This window comes from Lepidochelys olivacea (assembly GCF_965140295.1).
Source record: "Lepidochelys olivacea isolate rLepOli2 genome assembly, chromosome: 14".
NCBI classification, from domain to species: domain Eukaryota; kingdom Metazoa; phylum Chordata; order Testudines; family Cheloniidae; genus Lepidochelys; species Lepidochelys olivacea.
The window spans coordinates 36,795,778-36,804,398 of record NC_140424.1 but is presented as its reverse complement, the minus strand read 5'-3'; the positions used below and the strand labels follow the sequence as shown (position 1 = coordinate 36,804,398).

Sequence of the window (8,621 nt, the reverse complement as noted above, 5' to 3'; positions counted from 1 at the left end):
GGGGGAAGAATCCCCCACTTTGCTTTCTGTCTGTCCACGCTGTGGAAAGCTTCTAGATCACTCTTTCATAAATTCTCATGTACTCTCCTTCTCACTTCCGTCCCTGGAAGATTCACAGAGGCACAAGCATCCTGTCTTCTGACAGTGGCCAATGCCAGGTTCTCTAGAGGGAATGAATGGAACAGGTATTCATCAAGCAGCCAAAGCCTGTCTATCCTGACCCCATTCAAGGACACACGGGAGCTGACTGGGAGTAGAACCCAGAGTTCCTGGCCTAGCTCCACACTGCTGCTGGCTGAGTATAAATGGTGTAAATGGGTGTACAGAACTTACACAGAAGACACGGGGCTGTGTTGGCATTTTAGTCTATTAGATTCATGCCCAAGTGGTAAGCTTGGTGTTGGTCGCAATGGAGGGACCTTCTTTGCAAGACCTGTTAGATTTGGAGCGTGCTTTGTTCCATCCTTCATTCTGCATTTTATCAAGCCACACCTTGTGCCAAATCCTCAGATTGGGTAAAGTGATGAAGGAGGTTACACAAGCGTGATAATATTACTGATTGATTGTCAGAGGTGAGGAGCACTAAGAACACCTAGTCTTTGTAAGTGATGAGTTCTATGTACCTTTGACATTCCTAGAATGAGATATTAGGGAAAGGAGAAACAGGGCCATTCCCTCTGTCACTCTAGTCCTGATCATTGTCCTTCTCATTTCCTCCACAGCCATCACACAGTGTACCGAGGAACAAAATGTCCAACCAAACCTCCATGATCGAATTCTTTCTCCTGGGATTCTCTGATGTTCGGGAGCTGCAGATTTTACAAAGCAGTGGTGTTTCTACTGCTTTACCTGATAACCCTGTTGGGGAACCTTCTCATCATCACAGCCATAGGCCTTGACCGCCACCTTCACAACCCCATGTAATTCTTCCTGATGAATCTGTCCATTCTAGACTTTGGTTCCATCTCTGTCACCATTCCCAAATCTATGGCCAATTGCCTCATGAACACAAAATCGATTTCTTATTCTGGTTGAGATACCCAAATAATTTTTTTCTTATTCTTTGCTTCAGCAAATTTTTCCTTACTGACCATCATGCCGTACGATCGATACATCGCCATCTGCCAACCATTGCACTTGGAGACAGTAATGAACAGGAGAGCTTTCGTCCAAATGGCAGCAAGTGCCTGGATCAGTGTTATTCTCTACTCTGCAGTGCACACTGGGAATATGTTTGCAATATCCTTCTGTAGAGGCAACGTGGTGGACCAGTTCTTCTGTGAAATCCCCCAGCTCCTCCACCTCGCCTGCTCTGACTCGTATCTCAGGGAAATTGTTGTTATTTCTTTTCATGTGCTTTTAGGTTTAATCTGCTTTGCTTTTATAATTGTGTCATATGTTCAGATCTACAAAACAGTGCTGAAAATCCCTTCGGAGCAGGGCCAGCATAAAGCCCTCTCCACCTGCCTCCCTCATCTCACTGTGGTCTCCTTGTTCCTTTTCACGGGCACCTTTGCCTTCCTGAAACCAACCTCCAACTCGACCTCAGATCTGAATCTCTTGGTGGCTGTTCTCTATTCTGTGTTGCCCCCAATGATGAATCTGATCATCTACAGCATGAGAAACAAGGAAATGAAAGGTGCACTGAGTAAACTGATAGGTTGGAGGTTATTCAGCAGAATAAAATGTCTATATTTCTCCACTGATCGCGAGTTCATTCTGTGTTTCTTTATAAATAGAATCATCTGATGACATGATTGCCTTCATGAGAACATACTTTGTAATCTTTTTTATGCAGAATTGGGTATTTGCATTCATAAAAATCCAGACAAATTTAACCCAAGAAAATTATAGTTACTCTAGGTTTACATCAATGTAATTAAGATCGGAATCTATCTATCTATCTATCTATCTATCTATCTATCTATCTATCTATCTATCTATCTATCTATCTATCTATCTGTGTACAGCTAGACACCACCATTCTATGTGATAATCAGTAGCCATAGCAAAGTTCCTAGTGGGTTCTCTGGCTCTTCTTTGTCAGGATAATAACGCTGACAGAGGTATCAACACATTTGTTCTTTGGTTTTTGTTTGTTTGTCAGTTGTTTAGTTTAATTTTGTTGAGTTGTTTGTTTTTATTTGTTTCTTTGTTCCAGGTGGGTTTGCAGGTGAGAAGGCCTGTTGAGACGGTGAGAGTTTAGTTTGACAGGATTTTCAATGTTTGCCTTCTCTTGAGAGTGCTCATATGTCATCTCTTTGATGGGGTTTTCTGAGTAAGCTGAAGGTTTGCTCCCCACAATGATAAAAGGGTGCAAAAGAAGTTTCTGCATGGCTAAGTTCCTCCTGACTCGATTATGTATATACTGTTGGGATATTATTGTATTATGAATGACGTCTTAGGGGAGAAAGAGCCTCAGATAGCTGTCTTTTATTATTTTAACCTGAAGAAGAGTTCTGTGTAACTCAAAAGCTTGTCCCTTTCACCAACAGAAGATTGTCCAATTAAAGTTATTACCTCACCCATCTTCTCTGTGTAAGATCTGTGTCATTCTTGCTATGGTGCAAAGACTGTTTGGAAGAGAAACTTTTTCCAGTGTTTTCTAAAGAAAATCCAACTTGGGATAATGAGGCCAAGTTTGGATCCTACTGAAGTCACTGAGGTTTAGCCCCTCACTTCAAAGAAATTAGGATTTGGCCAAGAGCCTGTCTACACAAGGATCCAGAATTGGCTGACAGACCCCAGGAGAAAGTGAGTGTGACAGAAATGTAAGGGCCTGATATCCCAGCTCATCTGAACCAGCACCAATGTAGAGTAAACACATTAACATCACCAATTTAATACTTCTGAGGTTCTGGCCCAAAGTCTCTGGGCTACACTCAGCAGTGACATGAACACTGGTGTAAGTTACTTGGTTGGGATCATTTTGTTCTAGCCTTGATGTAAATGGAAAAGTGCCGTCACATGCACTTATCTGGTGTTCCATACGCTATCCCATGTAGATCTACTCATTTCCAAGCTGAGAAAGGATCTCAGAAGTTGTTACTATTAGAATACCATCTTTGTGCATGGTTCTGTACACTACATATATGACGGACAAAAACAGGTCATGTGATTAGATAGAGAGACAGACAGATAGGATCATTTATTCTCCTAACACACAACCTCATTTAGTCATAATGACTGATTTCTCTTTGATTGTGAATTATGTTAGTTAGCTAGCTAGATAACAAATCACGGATGAAAATTATTGTGCTTCTTCCTGTTAATGATTGTCTTTGTCCACTTCATGATTCTCTTATAAGTACTCGTTATTAAACATTATTTAGCAAAGATAGTTTATGACTCTGTCTTACTCCATCGCTCATTTACAAAGAGCTCATCAAAAGTACTCAGTGTTTAGACTTCCAGATGTTTTGACTGGATACATTTTAAACATGCTGTGTTTTGTTTCTCTGAATAAATGAACATATCACACATGGGTTCCTGAAAAACCAAGGGGCTAATTCTCAGCTGGTTTAAATTGTCATCGCTCTGTTGAAGTCAATAGATCTCTGAGAATTTACACCAGCTGAGGATCTGGTCCAAACATGAGTGGCCCCATTGAAAGTTTAAAGAAAAACTTATACTTAAGTCCCTGTTGGTTATGGGTTAGGGCTATGGATAGGGCTGAAGGATAACCCCAAACTGGTGTCAGACCCTGACACTGTGCAAGTTACTCTCCTTTCCCAATCAAATAAAGCCCTGCAATTGGTGCACTGGAATTATTCTCCCTTTCTGGGTTCTGGATAATTAACATCAAATAACAGTTTATCCCAAAGCCAGAATCTCTGGGTCTTCTTCTCCAAACTCACCAGTACAGTGTGCTGCTTCCTCACCAACCTCTCCCTCCTGGACGTCCTGCTCACCAGCATGGTCGTCCGCATGGTGAGCAATCAGGAGACGAGTTCCTTCCCTAGCTACCATGCCCAGGCCTACTTCCACTGCCTGATGGACTGCATGGAGTTCTTCTTCTTTGATAGCATGTCCTCAGACTTCAGAATGGCATCTCATACCTGCTGCAATTCCTCACTATCGTGAGCAATCGGATCTGCCTCTGCCTGGTGGCTGCCTCATGGCAAGGGGTAACATTTGCAGAAACACTTCTGTGACAAGTGCAACATGCCTTAGTCACTCAGGCCAGATTTTTAAAGGTATTTAGGTGCGTTGTGAGATCTTCAAAAACATCTTATCACTTAACACCCATGGATTTCTATAGGTATTAAGTATCTAGGTTCTTTAAGTAATTCTCCATATGCACCTAAATACCTTTAAAAATATGGCCGTATTATAGGTAGAAGTGCCAAAGTCACGTTTGAAAATAAGACTTTGGTACCTAAATAACTGGGTGAGGGATGATAATTTTACCCAGTGGCTGTAAATGGAGGAGAATCTCTGTGCATGTAAGTGTGTGTGTGTTTATATGAGAAGAAGAGGGAGAATGTCTAGCGAGACAAGGTAGAGCCAGGTCTACACTGGAAAAGTTTTGCTGAAATAGCAATACAAACAAACTCTCCTACTGTAAATGGACTAGTAGTTTTGCTGGTATTACTTACACTGGTTCTCTGAGAGAAACAAGCCACACCACAGAAGCATTTGTAAGCTGGTTTAACCATGTTTACAAGAGGGGTTTTACTGGAATAGAAATGTTGCCCAAAAAATCACATTTCCAAGCTGACATTGCTATGATGGTGAAGGTTTCTAGTGTCAATCTGTTTTATGTGTTTCTTTTTGTGAGATTACATGATAAGTGCAATGTACTGAGACATTGCTTTCAGTGTGTGTTTGCTAGTCAAGTACACGGCTCACATGTGTGGTGTTGTCAATGTACATTATTGTGAGTGTATACCTGAGTTGAAATCAGTGTCCATGTGAGTCTTCTGTTCGTGTGTGTCCATGAGAATGTACAAAATCATGTGTTTATGGTGAAAAATATTGCGTAACTTTTGTGTGTATTGTCAGTGCTTCTTCTGGCATGCAAGTTTGCATTATTGTTGTGTTTGTGAACACACAATATTGTGTGTTTATTAGTGAAAAATATTGTGTGAATACATGAGTGTTATGACTGTGGATTATTGTGCTTGTGTTTGTACGGGTACATGATTGCATATTTATGGGAAAATATGATTTTGCTGCATGTGTGTGTTTGGAAGTGAACATTAATAAGGACTTACCACTGAGCCTGGGATAAACATCAAAAGCTGCTGTCTTCCTGCAGCTCCTCAGATAGTGAGATTTGAGTCCGTTCAAAGGTGATGTCTCCAATGCATCATTTCCTCCCATGCCAAGTGCAGCTCATTTCAGGAGTCCTTCAACCTTTGTATTTGCTATCTTGTTAATTTTAAAACAAAATTTGCAAGAATTATTTTGAGCCACATTTTCAAATGTCACTTTTATTCTGCATCTTGAAAGGACTCCAGAATGGTGCAAAAAATTCCATATTTGGGCTTTTATTTTCAAGGGAGTCTAAAGAAGTTAGTGTGTTATACCAATAAAATAAAAACCAGCAGGATCTTATTAAAGGGGAAAAGGCAAAATACCACATTTATTGTGAATACAGAAAGAATCATAGTAAGCAGTTAGTTACAGCTATAACATTCCATTCAGTCTCATATTTATTCACACATTCATTCATACACACACACACACACACACAGGTTCTGCAAGGTTGTTATCATAGTTATCAGACTTAGAGTTGCTCATGCCAAGCCACTGGCCAGGTGGCCTGGACATGAGGAGGGAGCAGGGCCTTGTCAGATGCTCATCTGATGCTCCTGGAAGTTGGTTTGCAGAATCAGACCCCCAAAGTTCTCGCTTTCTAGAGTCTATTTTTATAGGAATTTCTTCCTTTGCCAGTCTATGGGAATTGCTTCATCATGCTGTTGCTGAATCAATCAGCAGATGGCACATTCCTGACGGCTCTGTGCTGCTAGATGTTATCTTGTTCTTTGGTTCTCCCATCCTTGAGGCTGTTGGGTGGATTCCAGTCTGCCCTCCAGGGGCCCTCTGGTTATTTCCACTTGACGCCTTCTTCAGCCGATGGACACTGGATTCTTAGGCTGGCACCTCCCTGATCATTCATTTATTATCCACACCAAGCATCCATCCACATACATCCATTTTAATCACAACTGTTAACAAAGCAAGATGAATACAACAAAAGGGCGGGGAGTCTCTGGGTGCTGTTTCTGTTGTTACAGAGTATTGTTTTAAGTCTCTCTCTGTGTGAGTGGTTGTTGTTACAAAGAATTGCTTTGAGAACAGACTCTGTCTTAGAATGTACTAACACAATTAGCAGCTTGCAAGTTTCACATATAGAGGGAGAGAAACAGTACTAAAAACCAAGAAACTTCTTAATTACTAATACCCTGGAATTTAAACTATGGGGAATCAAACTCATTTGTGATTTTAATACAGAACTTCTTTAATATGATTCAGCAAGTGCAGTAGATAGGAGTTCAGAACTTGTTCCAGGCCCAGGTCCTCCAAGGTATTATGCACCCAGCTCTCATGTGACTTGTTTTTTGGTTTTGCCACTGACATACTTGGTGGCTCTGGGCAATAGCCAATACTTGGTGCTTCAAAGCAGGTGAAAAATCAACCCATCCAGTGCTGAACATGAAATGTAACTTATTTCTTATGCCCAGAGGCCAGCTCAGAAGAACTCAGGTCCCATTCAGGCATCAAATTAAATGGTGCCCATGGAAGAATTTAATCTGAGAATGACATCAGCCTCATGATAGCTTCGAATGGACGGAACTGTTATAATTCAACTCTATAGATGATGTGAAAGTAGAATGAATTATATTGAAATTATAATTCATTAAAGAAATGCTGCTTGAAGGGTTTGTTGAAATATAGTTGTCAGGAAGAGAAACATTAAAGAGTGTGAGACAATGGGTCCTGAAACTAATTAACTTAGAGCTCCTACTGAGGTAGGAGATTGGTAAACGTTAGTATGCAAATAAGATAGGTATGTATATTTGTCAGTTTCTGCTTCCTTTTGTCTCTTATGTTAAATTGGCTTTGGCTTATCTGTTTAAACAAGTTAGCTTGAGCTTTTGCAAGAGGCACACATATCTGGGTGCATTGGCAAAGCGCTTTGCTAATAAACAGAGTGGTCTGACAAACCTTCTGAGTCTTGAATCTGACTTTGACAATGATCAGGAAAAAAAGTCCCATTATTCACTGCTCTGTCTATCTAAAGTGTCTATATGGCTGCCATGACTGCATTCCATCACAATGTTTTCCAATGTATAAATTGCAGGTTTCACCAAACAAAATTTTCACAGAAAGTCTTCACTTTCCTTGAACATTTTCTGTTTTTCATTTAAAGAAATTAAAACTGGAAAAACAAATAGTTTTGCCTGAAAATTGTATTTTTAATTTAATTTAATTTAATTTAGTTTAATTTAATGTTTTTTGACAGTTTTCAGACAAAAAAGTTCAGTTTTGAGAAATGTTGGGGATTTTCTTTAACAAAAAAACCACAAAATTTTCATGAGGAAACAAAGTTTCCAACCACCTCTGTTTTAACCACTAACTCTTTAATATATTTATCCTCCCCGCAACCCTACAAGGTAGGGCAGTACTATTATATCCATGTTATAGATGGGAACTGTTGTCCGGACAGAATGACGTGCCCAAGATCACACAGGAAACCCATGGCAAAGCAAGTAGCTGAGCTGGGTCTCTCAGGTTCCATGTTAGCGTCCAGATCACCTGGACCATTCCTCCTCAGTCACTGCTGTCACACTGTCTGGAACGGCTCACAACCATGAGTGTCAATCGCAGGTCAGATGGTCAGAACACAGGGCAGACACCCCAAACTGGTGGTATATTCAAAAATTAGATTTCACCAAGCCAGTAATAAATGTGAACTCCTGGATCACTATATTAGTATTACCATGGAGTCACAGACAGTCCCCTAGGATCTCCAGCCACTCTTACCAACCAGATAAACTGGACTTTGTGATAAAAGGTTCTTAAAACAAAGAATCACATTCTATTGGGTTACTCCCAACCCCAAAGGGTCAGTCACTTATCCCAGGTCAATGGATCCTCTTGATCTCACAGCAAAGGCAATGCTGGCAGCAAATCTCTCTAGTAAACTAACTAAAGTTTTATTAGCTAAGAAAAGAAATGAAAGTTATTGAGAGTTTAAAGCAGGTAAAATACATTAACAGGTTTGGACAGTCCAAGTTTGTCAGTGCAAAGTGACAGCAGAAATGTGGTATCTGCTAGTTTTCCATAAGTCTCTCAGGGTTACCCAAGATAACTTTGGGGATCTCTGTCTTGCATCTTTTCAGGTTTCAGAGTAGCAGCCATGCTAGTCTGTATTCGCAAAAAGAAGAGGAGTACTGGTGGCACCTTAGAACTAACCAATTAATTTGAGCATAAACTTTCGTGAGCTACAGCTCACTTCATCGGATGCATTTAGTGGAAAACACAGTGAGGACATATATATATACACACAGAGAACATGAGAAAAAAACCAAACCGAAAAACCAAACCTGTAAGGAGAGTGATCAATTAAGATGAGCTATTACCAGCAGGAGATCGGGGTTGGGGGGAGGGAG

At 40.5% G+C, this 8,621-nt stretch overlaps 1 pseudogene across 1 annotated transcript; it reads left to right on the top strand.

The window, feature by feature from the left end:
- The first annotated feature begins 749 nt into the window (after positions 1–749).
- LOC311530291 (olfactory receptor 14A16-like) lies at positions 750–1,706 on the top strand (annotated as a pseudogene). The gene has a single exon. The product of its transcript is annotated as an olfactory receptor 14A16-like (transcript).
- Positions 1,707–8,621: the final 6,915 nt, after the last annotated feature.